Here is an 18,592-nt window from a genome sequence, read left to right as displayed (position 1 = left end):
ATCAAGTTTAGTGACTGGCGTATTCTGAAGAGCTAGTTCGTCGGCCACCATTGACCAGACGTTTTAAATTGGGGAGAGATCTGGAGAATGTGCTGGCCAGGGCAGCAGTCGAACTTTTTCTGTACCCAGAAAGGCCCGTACAGGACCTGCAACAGGCGGTCGTGCGTTATCCTGCAGAAATGTAGGGTTTCGCAGGGGTCGAATGAAGAGTAGAGCTAGGGGTCGTAACACATCTGAAATGTAACGTCCACTGTCCAAAGTGCTGTCATTGCGAACAAGAGGTGACCGGCACGTGTAACCAATGGCACCCCATACCATCACGCCGGGTGATACGCCAGTATGGCGATGACGAATACACGCTTCCAATGAGCGTTCACCGCGATGTGGCCAAACACGGATGCGACCATCATGATGCTGTAAACAGAGCTTGGATTCATCCGAAAAAATGACGTTTTGCCATTCGTGCACCCAGGTTCGTCGTTGAGTACACCATCGCAGGCGCTCCTGTCTGTGATGCAACGTCAGGGGTAACCGCAGCCATGGTCTCCGAGCTGATAGTCTATGCTGCAGCAAACGTCGTCGAACTGTTCGTGCAGATGACTGTTGTCTTGCAAACGTCCCCATCTGTTGACTCTGGGATTGAGACATGGCTGCACGATTCGTTGCAGCCATACGGATAAGATGCCGGTAATCTCGACTGTTACTGGTACAAGGCCGTCGGGATCCAGTACGGCGTTCCGTATTACCCTCATGAACCCACCGATTCCATATTCTGCTCTCGACCAACGCGTGCAGCAATGTCGCGATACGATAAACCGCAATCGTGATAGGCTGTAATCCGACCTTTATCAAAGTAGGAAACGTGATGGTAGGCATTCGTCCTCCTTACACGAGACATCACAACAACGTTTCACCAGGCAACGCCGGTCAACTGCTGTTTGTGTATGAGAAATGGGTTGGAAACGATCCGTGTGTGGATGGTCTGAAAAGCGTATCATTTGCATATCACAGCATCTTCTTCCTGTCGGTTAAATTTCGCGTAAGTAGCACGTCATCTTCGTGGTGTAGCAATTTTAATGGCCAGTAGTGTAGTTAGTGATGTCGTAGTAGTTATTTTCATACTTCGGTGTAAAATAACCTATCAAAATGAAGCGTATGTATCAGCTGTGGTCCAATCTTGGCGTCAACACGTCTGATGTTGAATTCGACGAGAATCATAGTGATGAGTGCTGGATAGAAAATGTGACTAAACATAATAACATGGCGATTGAGGAATCAGTATTGATTAATAGAGATTCGGCGTGTGCAAGAGAGACTAGCTCTCAGAATGAACGTGATGAGCTAGATACAATAGGCGTGCCCAGCACTAGTCAAACTGTGGGTGTAGACATTGAGTATGAAAATGGTGTTTCAGTTTTTAGTTAACTCTAATAACGAACAAGAACGCAGCTTTTTGGGAACGAAATTTAGAAATAAAGATATTATTAGGGAACCAGAACACAGGGAGAAGGCCTTTGAGAAGGAAATTCTCGACTTAGTTAGAATATGCCAATCGTGAAAGAGATAAGCAATTGTTAAATACTTTAAGTAAGCTATCATCAACTGTAGAATCAACTCAAAGTGTAACCTATTCCTTGAAAACTTCTGTAGCTAATCTAGAAGAGAAAGTAATTGACATTACTGAAGAAAATGATAAAATGACCACAAAGATCGAACAGATTTGTGATCAGATTAAAAATTTGCAAGTAGTCGGTCAGGAGTATATTGATGACTATCTGACCAAACTAGCTAAAAAATTTTAACACGATGTATCTGAGTTGTTGGAAGCAAAATCCGCGGATGTCTAGAGTCAGATTAATGCAACAATGTAGACCAGATGCACCAAAGGGCGTTGAATCTGAAACCGTAGCTGTGCTTAAGAAGAATTCAATGTAATACAGGAAAATGTTATCTCATAAATGCCTATGTACTAAGAAAGTGTGGATTGACAACTAAATGTAAGCGATATTCAGCGTAGGAAACATTATTATAGGAACAAGTACTTAGATGTCAATTATCATGATCATTCAGCTATAATGAAATATAAATGGTATGATGGACACAATGATAATGAACGTAGTAGCGATGAAATGGGTGACGATGAACAAAGCTATCGGGCAGCTACTACGTCATCAAAGGTTGAACATAGTATATTTAAAACTAGACACTTTCAGACGTTCTCTAATGATAAGAATTCCATACCTCCCATGGTCCTCATAAAGAGTTTTAAAAATGTATTCCCGCGTTCATGGGGAGAACGAGATAAAATTCAGTTCATTGTATGAAAAACGAGTGCTGAAGTATCTTTGTGGACGTCTGAATCTACTGAGAAATGTCAATTGTGTAAAGATTTTCAGAGGTTGTTTGTAGTGAAATATTGGTCGCAAAGAAAGAAAAATTGGCTTAGAAATGAAATTTATAGTCCACAATTTTTTAATCCCAAGAAGGGCACACTCAGGCAATATTTTGAAAAATATATTAACAAAACCAGATACTGGGATAATCCTATCAGCCATAGTGAGGTCCTTAGAATACTGACCGGAAAATTGCTCATACATTTAAGAGAAAAGTGGGTAAATGTACTGGTAGATGACGTAGATAACTTTGTATCAGTGACTAATTCATTGGTTGTCCTTATGGAAGACGTAAAAAGCGTGGGAAACTAATTTAATACTAATGATTGTTGCTATTCGCAACAGGGTAACGATAAAAGTAGCAACGGGAAACCGAAAACTGGGGGAAATGGAAATCATGGTAGGAGGGATCGCGATGATATCTACAATGGTCGTAAAAATAATAATCCGGGAAGTCTAAATTATTGGTCTGATAATTATGGTCAAAATGAAGATGAGAGTAAAAAATATACTTACGAACGGAACAACATTAATTTTCCGAGAGACAGTTGCGAGGGAATTAATAGAAAAGAGAATTATGATGAACAGCAGGAAGGTCATGGATCATTTAATGATACGTGAGTTAATTGGGGAAGAGCCTGAATGTACAATTGGGGGCTCCTACGAATGTGATAACGGCAAATAGTCAATATGTGCCAATACCGGTGCACCGTACACCAGAGTCAAATACTCACAATAACAACGCTGAATGGAACGGTCAAGGTTAGGGAGTTCGGGTGGTGGTGCTCAACGAGACGGCTAGCCCTCAGCCAAATAATACAACAAACTAGATGCAGCTGCTCTGAGCCTTCCCAGTGTGGCTGGTGGAGTGTTGGGAGGCCATGACAATATTAATCTGTGTGTTTTAAGGTATAATGAGGGAGCAGACATTGGAGACGAACTGCTAGACAACCCGGGAAAACTACGTAATAGTCCCGTGGAAGTAGTACAAGCTGTTGTTAAAGTCAAAATCATTGTCGAAGATGTTGAAAATCTGTTATATACCGGCGCTGCCTCCAGTGTGATGAAGAATGGGTTGTTTAAATACTTAGCCACTAAACAAAATTTACCTGTATTGCCTGTAACTAACTGCACCTTGTCTTGAACGTTGGGATACCACCCCGACGTCATTAAAGCCGAAGTATTCGTGGATGTGGAAGCACAAGGTAAATAATAGAATGTACCTCCTTTTTTGCTCCTCACCTACCTTTTCCTTGTATTTGGGGGACTGACTTTATGCGTGGAAGAGACGTAATGCTCGACATCGCGAAAGGAAAATGTATTCTAAACAATCGGGGAAACGTTATGTTGCATCTAGTACAGAATCTTGAATATGTGCAAAATATATGGAACAGAATAAGAGTTCAGAGTAAGGAAGTAAAATTACTTGACTTGAATAATGATTATCACTTATGTTTGTTAACTCAGAATTCTGTGTCGGAAATAAAAGAATTAGTATCTGAAAATACGTTAGAGTCCGAATGTTTGTCGGACGAACAGAGAAGTAATTTAGCAGTTGTACTTAAAGCGTATATTAACGTATTTGATACTAAGCCAGACGTTATTAAAGATCATGAATATCATATGGATGTCTATCCGTATTAAACCTACTGTAAATGGTCATACTCAATACCTTGGGCGCATAAGGAAAAAGTGGCTAAAGTGGCCAAAGAGATTAAAAAGATGTTGGATTGGGACATAATTGAACCGTCTGTCTCACCATACAGTAGCCCCTTGGTAGCTAGCAGTGGGAAAGGCAGATTGTAGTTTAAGCAATGCTCAAATGAATGTGGTTCGGGTTTTAAAGTTCTGTGAATTGTCCCACATTTTAACAACATTTTGGGGGGATTATTTTTAATGTGTCAACGGGGTGGCTGGAGCACCCAAATTTTTCCGTAAGTGGTCAGCCAGTCTCATTCCCCTATGTTATTCTTTTAGCTCTTTTGCGGTTTGTTTCCCCTCTTTTAGTTTCTTGATTAGCTATCTTGCCTCCTCATTGGTTGTAATGCATGTGAGAGTGCCTGTGTGATAGTCATTGTGTGGTCGTTTCGTGTGCTTGCGTGTACGACAGTTTTCGTTCTTATCCACCTTCGTTCGTTTTCATCGATGTCGGGGCGCTGGTAACCTCGCTGTTGGGCGCCCATACGTTCCCAAACCACACACACACACACACACACACACACACGCAGATGGTAGTTTACGCCTAGTTTTAGACGCGTGTGATATAAATAAAATCATAAAGCCTTTCGTAAAAAACCAGAGAATATAAAAGAATTGATGCAAAATGTTCATGGGAGCTATCAAAAGACTGAACAAGAAATGGCAACATTTGTATATGGGTCCTTATCAAATTGTGGACATACTGCATGCTGGTAGCTATGTGCTAAGAGACATTGATAATACTGCTAAGAAGACGGGATTGTTTCCTCATAAAGATTTGAAAAAATTCTATGAATAAGTTTTCGTGTTAAGAAAATAATTTCAAGATTCTGTTCAAGGGTTGTTATTTTCAAGTCTACGTACTGAAGAGAGTCTTTCCAACGTTGTTGTTTCGTAGTAATAAGCTATCTTGGAATTTAAGTATTATAGTTTTAAGTATGCCTCTTTTGTAGTCACTTCACGAGGCGTGTTTTTATAAAAGTACTATGAGGGACTGGGGCTTTAATAAGAGTATGGTGCGGAAGAATTTTATCCTACAACGGGAAGTTAGTTGCTCCGAGCCACAATATTGAGTTGATCGTAAAAAAAAGTAATTGATATTGGCAGTGACGTGCACTATAGTGTGAACTGGAAAATACCAGTGTTCCAATGAAAGTGAAAATTTTGATACATGAAGACAGAAGCTAATAGTTGTAATGGGCGGAATCCGGACACCATGCCGCTCATGAATAGGTATCATGTGATCCCATTACTGGTTCGGAACTGCTAAAGACAGAATCTGAGCTCGTAGGGAAAACTTAATGTTACGACTATATAAATGTCTACTTATGTGTGTGAAACAAAACGTAATAATTCATGTAAATATAATTAGTATGATTTTATCTGTGATTAATGATAAGTAGGAATGGACTGAGTAAATGAAGTTATCAGTGTTGACAAGAAAATCGTTGGAAATCGCTAAAGTGTCACAGGACTTATTCTAATTATCTATACACACACACACACACACACACACACACACACACATATATATATATATATATATATATATATATATATAGGGTGAGTCACCTAACATTACCGTTGATGTATTTCGTAAACCACATCAAATACTGACGAATCGATTCCACAGACCGAACGTGAGGAGGGGGGTAGTGTAATTGGTTAATACAAACCATACAATAATGCACGGAAGTATGTTTTTTAACACAAATCTACGTTTTTTTAAATGGAACCCCGTTAGTTTTGTTAGCACATCTGAACATATAAACAAATACGTAATCAGTGCCGTTTGTTGCATTGTAAAATGTTAATTACATCCGGAGATATTGTAACCTAAAGTTGACGCTTGAGTACCACTCCTCCGCTGTTCGATCGTGTGTATCGGAGAGCACCGCATTACGTTGGGATCCAAAGGGAACGGTGATGGACCTTAGGTACAGAAGAGACTGGAACAGCACATTACGTCCACACGCTAACACCTTTTTACTGGTCTTTTTCACTGACGTACATGTACATTACCATGTTTATATGTTCAGATGTGCTAACAAAACTAACGTGGTTCCATTAAAAAAAACGTAGGTTTGTGTTAAAAAACATACTTCCGTGCATTATTGTATGGTTTGTATTAAACAATTACACTAGCCCCTCTCCTCACGTTCGGTCTGTGGAATCGGTTCGTCAGTATTTGATGTGGTTTACGAAATATATCCAGCGGTAACGTTAGGTGACTCACCCTGTCTATATATATATATATATATATATATATATATATATATATATGTGTGTGTGTGTGTGTGTGTGTGTGTGTGTTGTTTATAGTAATATTGTTTATTCTTGGTCGTGAGGTGATACCCAGCCGTTGCCAAAATATATGCACTTCCTTATGGTTCATATACTCCATGATGAGTTGTGATAAACAACCGTTCGTGTACCATCCTGAGCCCACATGCTGCCGCCACCCAAACAACCCGATGGGGCGAGAAGCTGCGGCAACGACGACTTTAAAACCTCAGCGTTGTCAGTAGCGTTGCATCGGCTCTGCAGTCATCTGGGTGCCACTGCTGTAAGCGAGCGCTGCAGATACGCATCGCTGAGCTTGATGAGATGCAGTCGACGATGCCTCAACTGACGGAGCCGAACACCAGCCGGCGGATCATCACAAGACCCATCTGCCAGATTTACGAAGGAGGTGAACGTATACGAGAGCTCCAGGGCTGTGGACAGCATTGTATCTGCACCATGACGAGAAAACTTGCATTTTGAACTTACGATCAAATGCATGGAGACGACAAACAATATCGTGATGTTATTTCCGAATGATGGTACATCACAAGCAAAAGGAAGAGGCGGGTACAACAACGGGCAACAATCTGGTGAAACCTGACATCAGGAGCAAACAACTGAAGCAGAGACTCAACAAGAGTACCAGAATTCATCGAGTCGCTAGTTATTAATGAGATGGCTTCAAAATCTTCAGATTTGGAGAGTCGCTGTTCGGCGGGTTCGGAGATTCACTGTTCGGCGGGTTTGGAGATTCGATGTTTTGCAGGTTCGGAGATCTCCTGCACATCAATGAAGATAAAAATGAAGAAGATTGCGAAATATTTCATGAAATAACCTGATGAAACTCTGTACTTTAGAAGTTATGGAATCTCACTTAAGGTAGGCGGCCTTAATCTGCATTACCTTAGCTATGATATATTTAAGGAATTCTAAAGTACAAAGTGAAATATTTAAGGACTTTAAAATATGACGTGTTCTAGCATAGAAAATGACTGAACTTTGTAAAAATCGATGCTCCGTTTTCCATACTTCCTCCTAATTAACCCTGTGCTTCAGTGCATGAAAACTCTTAGAGGTAGCCTCACCTCACAGCACCCATGAGAAATCCCAAATGAAAACTCTAAGAGGTAGTTCCACCTCACAGTTGCCATTAGAAATATCCAAAATACACTCCTGGAAATGGAAAAAAGAACACATTGACACCGGTGTGTCAGACCCACCATACTTGCTCCGGACACTGCGAGAGGGCTGTACAAGCAATGATCACACGCACGGCACAGCGGACACACCAGGAACCGCGGTGTTGGCCGTCGAATGGCGCTAGCTGCGCAGCATTTGTGCACCGCCGCCGTCAGTGTCAGCCATTTTGCCATGGCATACGGAGCTCCATCGCAGTCTTTAACACTGGTAGCATGCCGCGACAGCGTGGACGTGAACCGTATGTGCAGTTGACGGACTTTGAGCGAGGGCGTATAGTGGGCATGCGGGAGGTCGGGTGGACGTACCGCCGAATTGCTCAACACGTGGGGCGTGAGGTCTCCACAGTACATCGATGTTGTCGCCAGTGGTCGGCGGAAGGTGCACGTGCCCGTCGACCTGGGACCGGACCGCAGCGACGCACGGTTGCACGCCAAGACCGTAGGATCCTACGCAGTGCCGTAGGGGACCGCACCGCCACTTCCCAGCAAATTAGGGACACTGTTGCTCCTGGGGTATCGGTGAGGACCATTCGCAAGCGTCTCCATGAAGCTGGGCTACGGTCCCGCACACCGTTAGGCCGTCTTCCGCTCACGCCCCAACATCGTGCAGCCCACCTCCAGTGGTGTCGCGACAGGCGTGAATGGAGGGACGAATGGAGACGTGTCGTCTTCAGCGATGAGAGTCGCTTCTACCTTGGTGCCAATGATGGTCGTATGCGTGTTTGGCGCCGTGCAGGTGAGCGCCACAATCAGGACTGCATACGACCGAGGCACACAGGGCCAACACCCGGCATCATGGTGTGGGGAGCGATCTCCTACACTGGCCGTACACCACTGGTGATCGTCGAGGGGACACTGAATAGTGCACGGTACATGCAAACCGTCATCGAACCCATCGTTCTACCATTCCTAGACCGGCAAGGGAACTTGCTGTTCCAACAGGACAATGCACGTCCGCATGTATCCCGTGCCACCCAACGTGCTCTAGAAGGTGTAAGTCAACTACCCTGGCCAGCAAGATCTCCGGATCTGTCCCTCATTGAGCGTGTTTGGGACTGGATGAAGCGTCGTCTCACGCGGTCTGCACGTCCAGCACGAACGCTGGTCCAACTGAGGCGCCAGGTGGAAATGGCATGGCAAGCCGTTCCACAGGACTACATCCAGCATCTCTACGATCGTCTCCATGGGAGAATAGCAGCCTGCATTGCTGCGAAAGGTGGATATACACTGTACTAGTGCCGACATTGTGCATGCTCTGTTGCCTGTGTCTATGTGCCTGTGGTTCTGTCAGTGTGATCATGTGATGTATCTGACCCCAGGAATGTGTCAATAAGGTTTCCCCTTCCTGGGACAATGAATTCACGGTGTTCTTATTTCAATTTCCAGGAGTGTAATAAGCCTGGGCATTTCTCTTGAAAAATCCAAAAAAAGGAAACATCACAGCTCCCTCAGTACAAAACATAAGAAACACAGTCATTGGCCTGTAACCCAAGAAGAAAGCTAAGGTCTTGTCAACTCAAAAAAGAAAGATATAAATCGCGGTTAATGGATGAAATGATAACACAAGAAAGTAACCTGTTATCATTGTGGGGTGCTGTATTAATACTGTTAGAGAGTGGTTACTTAGAAACGAATATTAGACTAAATTCTGCAATACGAAATGACCTTAAAGGCAAAAAACGGTAGTTGTATTTCTAAGTAATAGTTAGTTAAAATTTTACAAAGAGTAGATATTTGAAATACAGTAACGCACAGTAGTACAAAGGGAATAAAAAGAAGACCTAACAGAGCTGCGTTTTGCTTTGAATATAATATCTAAACCAATGCGCAGCGTTGTTAGCTCTCTTGAGTCTTTGTTGTCAATGGTGCATGTTCGCGGTATTCCGTGGTAGTCGGAAGTTACGCATTACAGGCCTAATTAAATATCATTCTGGTAACTGTATTAGACATTGGAGTGATGGACACTAGATTATTTTGAGATACTGGGACAGAAAGTAGTAGCACCTTATCATACTAATATCTTTGGCAAGGCGATTCTGCTAATAAACGAGACGTGAGACGTAGTGCCCGTGCAAAGACTAAATTTGTGCTGACCAGACTTTTAAAGAACTCGAGCATGTAATTAATACAGTGTCGTGAGAATTAAGAAGTTTAGACATTGTAAAGCCAGAGACATAATTATTATTTATCAGATATTAATGGTAAACGAAAGTCTCATGGGAAATCATATCTTTGATGGTAGGAACGCGAAGGAATGCGGTACAGACTGACTGTTTGTATACCGAAACGATACACACTAGGAGCTACTCCTTCTTCATTGATTCCCCAAAGCCATCTCTCATTAATTTAAGAATATATATGAGACATTCGCCGTGTTTCCTAAATCCCAAAAATCAGCTAGTACATACACAATTATATCTGTGAATATTCAAGGGTTATTGAGAAAAGCTGATCTACCTGTTACAAACAGGTAAAAGGATTTAACGAAAGCATATTGATTACAAAGGTAACTAAATCAAATTATTTGGGAAACAAAAATTAGAAAAAGTGTATTGAAACTCGTCTGGTATGTTAATCCAGAGTAATAAATACAATCACTGTCTTTGGATCCATCGTGGATGAAAGTGTATGAAATATCTCTGAAAATACAAAACCGAGACCAATTTTCTACTGCTAGTTCACACAATTAGATTCACAACATCATTCAGAGATGTTTTATGCCCGACCCACACGGCAGGGAATGATTCTAAATCTATCCGGGACAATATATACATTAACTTTGAGATCAGCTCCGCTGCCGGTATGAAACCGCGAAGCGATATCTGCGCAGTCGCGGCGACGGTGGGTGTGCGGGCATACGGGGCACAACAGGAACGGTGGCTGTGGCGTTAAAGTACAACGAATCTGACCCCTCCCCAAGGACCATTCCCCAGTCAATGGCGTTTTAGATGCGACGGACAAGAGAAATCACGATAAAGACAGTCAAAGGGGCTACGTGGAGCGAAATAGTGGTTGTTCACTTCAAATTCAACTAATCTTTCCGCCTTTACTTCTGTAAACGCAGAAATCGTTCTCTGACCAACGTCGTTTCAGACACGTCAGAGAAGGGAACAGTTTATGTGCAAGATAGAAAAAAAGCGAACGTTTTCTCAATGGAGGGACCCTTCTCTACATAGCGTGGGGATGGATACGACAGAGAAGTAGAAAGATATGTCTAGGATGAGCAAGAACAGGAGAAGAACATTTTAATTGGTCGTTTATCACATGCATACCAATGTTCTGGGCATCTACATTTCTTATGAGAAATTACTTATTACCTTTCAAATGAAAATATGTTCATGATCTTTTTGCCCTAGTCTACATCCATGATGACTGTTTCAGTTGGGATCTATGGAACGTACATTACTCTATTTTCTTTGTAAATTTTACTGTGCTTTTTTCAGACATGTTCTGCATTTAGGAGGATCTGCTCACTATGGATCTATTGGAACGTCACACACCTTACTCTTAAGAACAACGGAGTCTCTTTGGTAAAGGTGGCAGTTTCAAAACACTTGTGGCTGTGGTGTGTAAATTATCAGATATGCTGGTCAGGACCTTTCTGTGTGCTCCTCAAGAAAGGTATCAGAATGTGTCAGAATTGTGATTTATCGTTTTCATTTGTATTTACTTTAGTTTCTTAGATGTACGGATTTAATGGACCTTACATGAACTATAGCCACAACGACAGTACGATACAGTATGAGATCCTCAGAAAATAACAATTACATTATATCAGCAAAAGGTAATTGCAGTTAATCTCGTGTACCCAAAAACTATCAAAACAGTCTGTACCAACATATGGACAATGGCATGAAACAAACGCATTTTGAAGACGCACCGAGTAGGTGGCTAATGATATCGACCCATAGTATAAAAGCATTTTGAGCCCTTCAATTAAGGCTTTCTCTCTCTCTCTCTCTCTCTCTCTCTCTCTCTCTCTCTCTCAGACCCCATAACTGTGTGGAAATAGCGAAGGCGTTGAGAGTTGGCTTTCTGTGAAGCGACAGATAGCAAAGCGGTAGTTAAATATTCCTGAGGGAGTTTTTGCGGGGAATGAAATATTGCACGTCGCTCCTACCAATAGCGAGTGTGACTAGGGAAAGATTAACGTTTTATGGAACGCAGGAGAGTTGTGACTGAGTGAATTCAGTTGAGACCAGAGTAGGGAATTAAAATTTCAGATCCAGCATGGAGACAACGCCGTTGCAGGTACCGCTTGGTAAAGTACCTTCACGTATTAAGCCACAGTAAATGTTGAGTCTAGATTTTGCTCACTCCAATTTGCGTACACTTTGACCATTGAATATCAAAGCCTGCGTTACTAACCCACCCTCACACTGAGTACATGAGAGATTTTTCATTGGTTCAAAAAGTAAATTTATCCTCCACCAACTTGGTGCATTGACCAGCTATGACAATGTGGATTTAAATGAGCTGATGAGCATTTTTAATAGTAAATCTTTCCTGTGATAAGAAATTTTCATGTGTAGAGATAACAATTTTAATAATCAACATTTCAATACGTCCAACAATTACATATTTATTACTGATTATCAAAAGTAACTGAACATGATTGTTGTTTATCACTTGACCCCTGAAAGCAACAGTTGATAACTTATATGTACAACAAAAAAGGGAATAGCTGTTTTGTCTTTCTAGAATAGAATAAAAACTTTCACTTATATTAACTCATGCATTCTAGGCACTTGACAACAACATTTCTAACGATTTTTTTTACCATCTGCACCTGATATTAGCTGCCTTACAGGCCCAGGGTCATATTTACTTAGAATGTCAGCTTGACACCCTTGGCTTGAGATGACAGTTCAGATTTTTTGTCCATTTGTGTGCTAAGTGGTAAGCTAAGTTTGTACACACTGTGCAGATACAAAGGTCGGATGTACGACAAAATGGCGCCTCTGCCAGAATACCAAATTACAGCGTTCTGACAGGTTGAACGTTTGCTTTTGATAAGTACAAAACACATAATCGTCCCTAACAATACGCTGAAGCGAATTGGGGAAAAAAGGTAAATGTGACATAGCTGTGTAGTAAATGTAGATAGAATTGTTTTCATGTATTTCTTATTTGCCGGCGCACAGGAAGAATGTCACATCGTTGAACTGGATTGCGTTGAGTTCTGGCTCAACTCCAGTACCCAAAGGGCTATATAAAAGACAAGGAAACGGGTTCAAATTTTGAATATAGGTCCGTGGATGATATTTTGGGGTAGAATCAAGTCTTACGATCAAATATTAACGTGTAATCAGGCACGGAAAATTCGCGAACAGCAACGCTTAGTGGAACGAACAGAAAATAATCGATTAAGACAAAGAGAAGTCATGGAATATCCGGATAGGATCGAGTTGGACATGCAACAGGTAGATCAGCGTGAACAACACGATACAGAACACGTATATATACTGAATAAGACCGAAAATGCAACACATGATGTTCAGCATGGTCAAAGAATGGACATGAGAAATGCGTTACTAATGAATCAGGCGCTGAGTCTGTAGATAGTGATTTACAGTAATTGAACTAAACGTAATCGTATTGAATCAGTCAGGCTTGCAACTGAATGAACGAACGAGGGTTAGTGCTCCACAATTATGTTCGGAAGTGAATGAAACAGTTCACCTAAAACGAGATAGGGAACGTTTGCATCAGATGGTAACTGGCGAAAATGGTGTAGATGAAAACGCCAATATATTTGGAATGTTGCAGCGTTTATTACAACAATCTAGGGAAACAAAAAGCGTATAGAGGGTCGCATAACACAAGGGCAAAAAGAATTAGAAGGACGCATAACAATGGGGTTTAGCCGGCCGTCATGGCCGAGCGGTCTAGGCGCTTCAGTCTGGAACCGCGCGACCGCTACGGTTGCAGGTTCGAACTCTACCTCCGGTATGGATGTGTGTGAAGTCTTTAGGCTAGTTAGGTTTAAGTAGTTCTAAGTTCTAGGGTACTGATGACCTCAGATGTTAAGTACCATACTGCTCACAGCCATTTGAAAACTGGGGTTTAAAGAAACTAACAAGGAAGTGCAAAAAATGTGTGATAATGTTCAAGGCCAGTTAGATCTAATGTTAACTGAAGCTAAGGAAGCGCAAATGACGCTTCAAACGCTTATTACAGGGAGCAAACAATCGAGAAGAGACATTGACACTGTCCAAAGAGACATGGTTGCGTTGCGTGAAGATACGCATCAAAGCGTCAAAAAGGTTAAACAACAGGGCGAAGCTTTTGCCCTCAAAGCGACGACGAAGGCGAAACATGTTATTGCTGAGACGACGTCTCACAAAAGAACGACAAAAGCAGCATTAAAGAAATTCGATACTCGTATTTTCAAAGTACAAGAGAAAAACGAACACCGATTTCAGTGGCAGAGATCGGGAGTTTTAAGTGCGATCGAAAGTCGTGGTGACATAGAAAGCGTTAGTGAGGAGTCGTTGACGGTGACAGACTCAACTTTAGTGTAGGTAGATACCACTGTGAACACTGCAGAATCCACAGTTGCCGATAATACGACAGAAAGGGTACGCGAAATTACGTGTGACGGAAAGGCACATGTGGATGCCATTCCGACACCGCAAACTGCGAACGAGAAATTAGTCGAAAGCAGCGTATGCTAGAACATCACGGTAGGGAAGAGTTTGGATTGCGACCGCTTGTTCAAGAAAGAATAACAGGTTAATCCGGAATACAAGAGCGTGGTTTGCAGCAAGGTTCAGTACGTGAAGCACAAAGCGTGACATACAGTGCTCAAACGGTAGTGACGCGCCGCGCAGTGCCACAACCTGTAGGACGAATACCGACTGGTTACAGTACGGCGTCTAAAGAGCCAGCATTGCTTACACGTCAAGATACAGAGCCCGTATAGGGCGTTATGCACGCATATTGCGCAGTGAGACCTGCAAGTGACTCTGATGCGCAAATGTCACAGAATGAACGAAGTTACACACGTCTACGTAGATTTGTCGCAAACCAAGGACGGAATTCCAGTCTTCAAAACCTAGCAGGTACATCACAGGCAGGAGAGAGAGGTTTTGATGATAACCACTTTCTTACAGTGCGGAAACACCAACACTATAAAGAAGATAGAATTATTTTCCATCCCCGCGCATTTATTGACCAATTTAAAGTAGGAATACCAACACATTGGCCACTGAGACCTAAGTTAGATTTTATTTGCGCACATGTGGAGGGAGGTGTTGCTGAAACTATCGAGTAGATAGCAGAAAATGGCGATTCGTATGATTCGTTTCGAGCTGCCTTTATGACAGGATTTTGGTTTCCTGAAGCTCAAATGAGAATAAAGTATAGATTATTACAAAATGCCTCATTCGAAAATTCGCGTGAGGAAACAGCAGACAAATTCTTTGAGAATATAGCTAAAAGGAACCAGTACTTAGATAACCCATATAGTGACGTAGAATTGATTCAAACATGCAAAACGAAACTGCCAATGAAGTATCAACATGCCTTGACATGAAGTGGGAGAGATAATGCAAAAAAAATTTAAAGGTATTTGGAGGGAAGTGGAATTCATGTATGGAAACGACACTCAAAGACGTCGCGACTTAGGACAGATTAATTCTGAAAGAACAGCTAATAGTAAGGAGAATAACAATAATGGTAGCGATGGTAGGCAAATATTGCGATTGAGTTTTCGACGAAATGGGAATAATTACGGAAATGGGAGTAGTGAAAACACTAGACCGCCCCGTAATGGATATGGCTTTAATACTGGTTGGAACAGGCGGAATGTAGACGAAAACAGGAATGGTAACTGGAGAACTCCAGATAACCGACTGACTTTAATCAGCGATCTCCGGGTCCATGGAGAAAAAGCAGATCGGGAGGTGGTGCGAGAACGCACCCACAGCAAATACTTCGGGTAAATACCGGAGAAACGAATTACAAATGGAGGTTGAATTACGACCACCAAATTCCAGGAAGCGTGAGGATTGACTGACGTTAGGTATTGCTGAAGTTAAAGCAGATAACACACTTCCTGCAGAAAGGGATGACATGGCGTCCGCAGCGATAAATAGGTTAAGGTGTGACGTAAAAGATTCGGAATTAGGACCAGGAACGACAGAAAGATCATCAAAGGTATCCACATAGATACTACAAATAGGGGGGAAGTCACAACTGGAGTATTTGGACGAGATAGGTTGGGTTGGCACTGACGATGAGGATGAACTCCCAGCATTACCTAGTAATGAACCATTTGATTATGACGAAGCATTTATGTAGATGGTGTAGATGTTTGATTCTGCACAGACAAAAAATGATTTTCAGCAGGATAATACACATCCTACGGTAAGCTGTGACGCTACGATTAATCAAGACGATATTATTAACCGATAAAGTACGGCTAATACAGGTCATAGAAAAAAGAGGGAAGTACGGATAAGTACAACTGATCAAAAGTTCAACACGCTACTGGATCTACTAAAATCATTCCACAAAACTTCGGGAGAAAATCAGAAAGAGTCTGAGGCATTGTGGATTGCGGGAGTCGAAAAAAATCGTGAAGAACAAGTCGATGATGGACAGGAAATTGACAGGGAAAATATCCTGCCTGGATCGGAAAACCAGCCAGATAATAAAGTATGTGAACAGTCTCAAAAATCAGATTGAAATGTATACAATTTTGCCACGCACGAGGACATAGTATGGCAGTATTACCGAGACTATGCAATCTTCACACCAGACACAGAAAACAGCGTCATAATAAATGACGACACAGCTGAATATCTGAATTTGCATCTCTCAGCGGCAGATGACCAATATGGTGACGAGTTGAACCAGGGTGCGAGTACAGTTACACTTAACGTAGAATCAAACTATCGAAGAATCTAAGAGTGTAGTACTGTCACACATAAGGAATATTTTCCAGGCTCTAAAATACTAATTAAATACGATTTCACAGAAGTGTGAGGAGGAGACAAACTTAAAGGAAGTAGCAAGTCGTGAAAATGAGGATTTAAGATCTAGATTGGTCACTTTAGAACCTGATCTGGAAGCAGCGAGACTAATGATGGACAATTTAAAAAAAGAATGCACTACTCCCTAAACTCTCGATGAAGACCATCCAATGTTAATGAAAAGTAACGCAACTATGGACGTCCATAAACATCCAGTTGTGACAGAACAAGCACACATACATTGGTTAAATTACGAAGTAATTAAGGACATATTAATGGAGGAAGTCGAATACGAGAGTACTTCAGAGATAAGTCCGATACTTCGCGTAACAGTTAATGCAATAGTTGATAGAGGGAGTGACTTAACGGCGATATCAGAGCCGTTATTCAATCGTTGCATTTGTGACAATGACTTATTAGTGTTCAAAACTCAAAAGGTCAAAGCACAAGGACCAATAATGGGAAGTTCGTCGAACGTCACAAGGCAAACAAGACTGCATTTGATTGCCAGGGTCATGTAATAGAATCGAATTTTGTCATTGTACCAAAAATGTCAGTCGATATGATTATCGAAGCTGACTTCCTCAATCAACATAAAGCTCTGTAGGATATGGACACAGAAAGAGTCACTTCAGGAGATATAACCTTGAAATTCGAGGAAAACCTGAGACATGAAGAAATGTGTGGAAATTATACACAGTTACAAATGCAAGTAGGTGGAGATATTGCTTGTCAGAATAGTCCGCGACATCTATGGACGAACGAACCAGTGCCTAAAGATTTGGGAATACTTGAAGACATTTATGCAGAGATCGAGAAAAAAATACGAAGTACAGATGGGTTAACAGATCAGCAAAGGTTTGAATTAGTTGGAATATTACATAAGCATGCGATTGTATTTTAAACGAAAACTGGAGCAGTTACAAATCTACAATATAGATTCGAGGTTAACAACCATAAGCCTTTAAGAGAAGCTCCATATAATATCCACTGAGTTACCAACATGCTGTATTCTTGTAGTTCAATTAGATGGAAATCGATGGTGTCATTGAACAGGTGCCGTCAACTTATAACAGCCCATCACGTGTTGTGGAAAAAAGGATAGAATGATACGTTTGGTGTTAAATTCCAGACAAATTAACACAATCATAGTTCCAGAAACAGATCATCCTGAGAGATTAGAAGACCTGCTTCAAAATATTCATAATGTAAAAGATTTCTCGTCACTAGATTTACGATTGGCTTTGGGTAAATTGAATTAGCTCCTGAATGCAGGTAATATATTTCATTTACTGCTTTTGAAAGGTGTTATACGTTAAAAGACTCCCCTTTGGACTGAACATTTCATCTACAGCTTTCATTCGAGGTCTAGGAAGTATTCTACCTAGGGAGTTACAGGAGCGATTGACATGTTATATAGGTGACGTCCTCATAGCAGAGTCATCGTGGGATAAACATAATGAAATTCTGTATACCTTACCGAAAACACTTCAAGAATATGGGGTAACGGTGAACATGGAAAAATGCAAATTTGGAACATAACACATCTGCACCGGGAATAAAACTGAACCCAGAGAAACTAGAGGCAATAATAAATATTGGAGCACCATATAATAGGAAGAAACTGAGAGGCTTTTTTTAAAAGATTCATCTGTGTAGACACACTAGCTACACTCCGATTATGCAGTTTAACCGGTAAAAACCCTCCATGGATATGGGATGATACATCAGAACAAGAATTTTAGAAGTTGAAGAAGGCGTCAGTGGAAGCACCGATACTGTCACACCCAGATCTTACGAAAGATTTTATATGACAATGGACTGCGCCAAGACTGTGTTAGGTGTAGTATTCAGAAAGTATGGAACGTTTCCGTCTGACCCCGCTAGGCACGCATCTATAGGGTATATTGTAGTATGTGTGTGCTCGAGAGCTCAGTCGGCATCCATCCGTGAAAGGGGTAACGTATCTGTGAATCTGCTTCTCTCGGTATTCGAATTTGAAATGTGCCCTGCAGTCTAAAATCCCGCCAGTTGTGAA

This window comes from Schistocerca cancellata, chromosome 8, assembly GCF_023864275.1.
Source record: "Schistocerca cancellata isolate TAMUIC-IGC-003103 chromosome 8, iqSchCanc2.1, whole genome shotgun sequence".
Taxonomy (NCBI): Eukaryota; Metazoa; Arthropoda; class Insecta; order Orthoptera; family Acrididae; genus Schistocerca; species Schistocerca cancellata.
Note: the sequence above shows the minus strand (reverse complement) of the source record.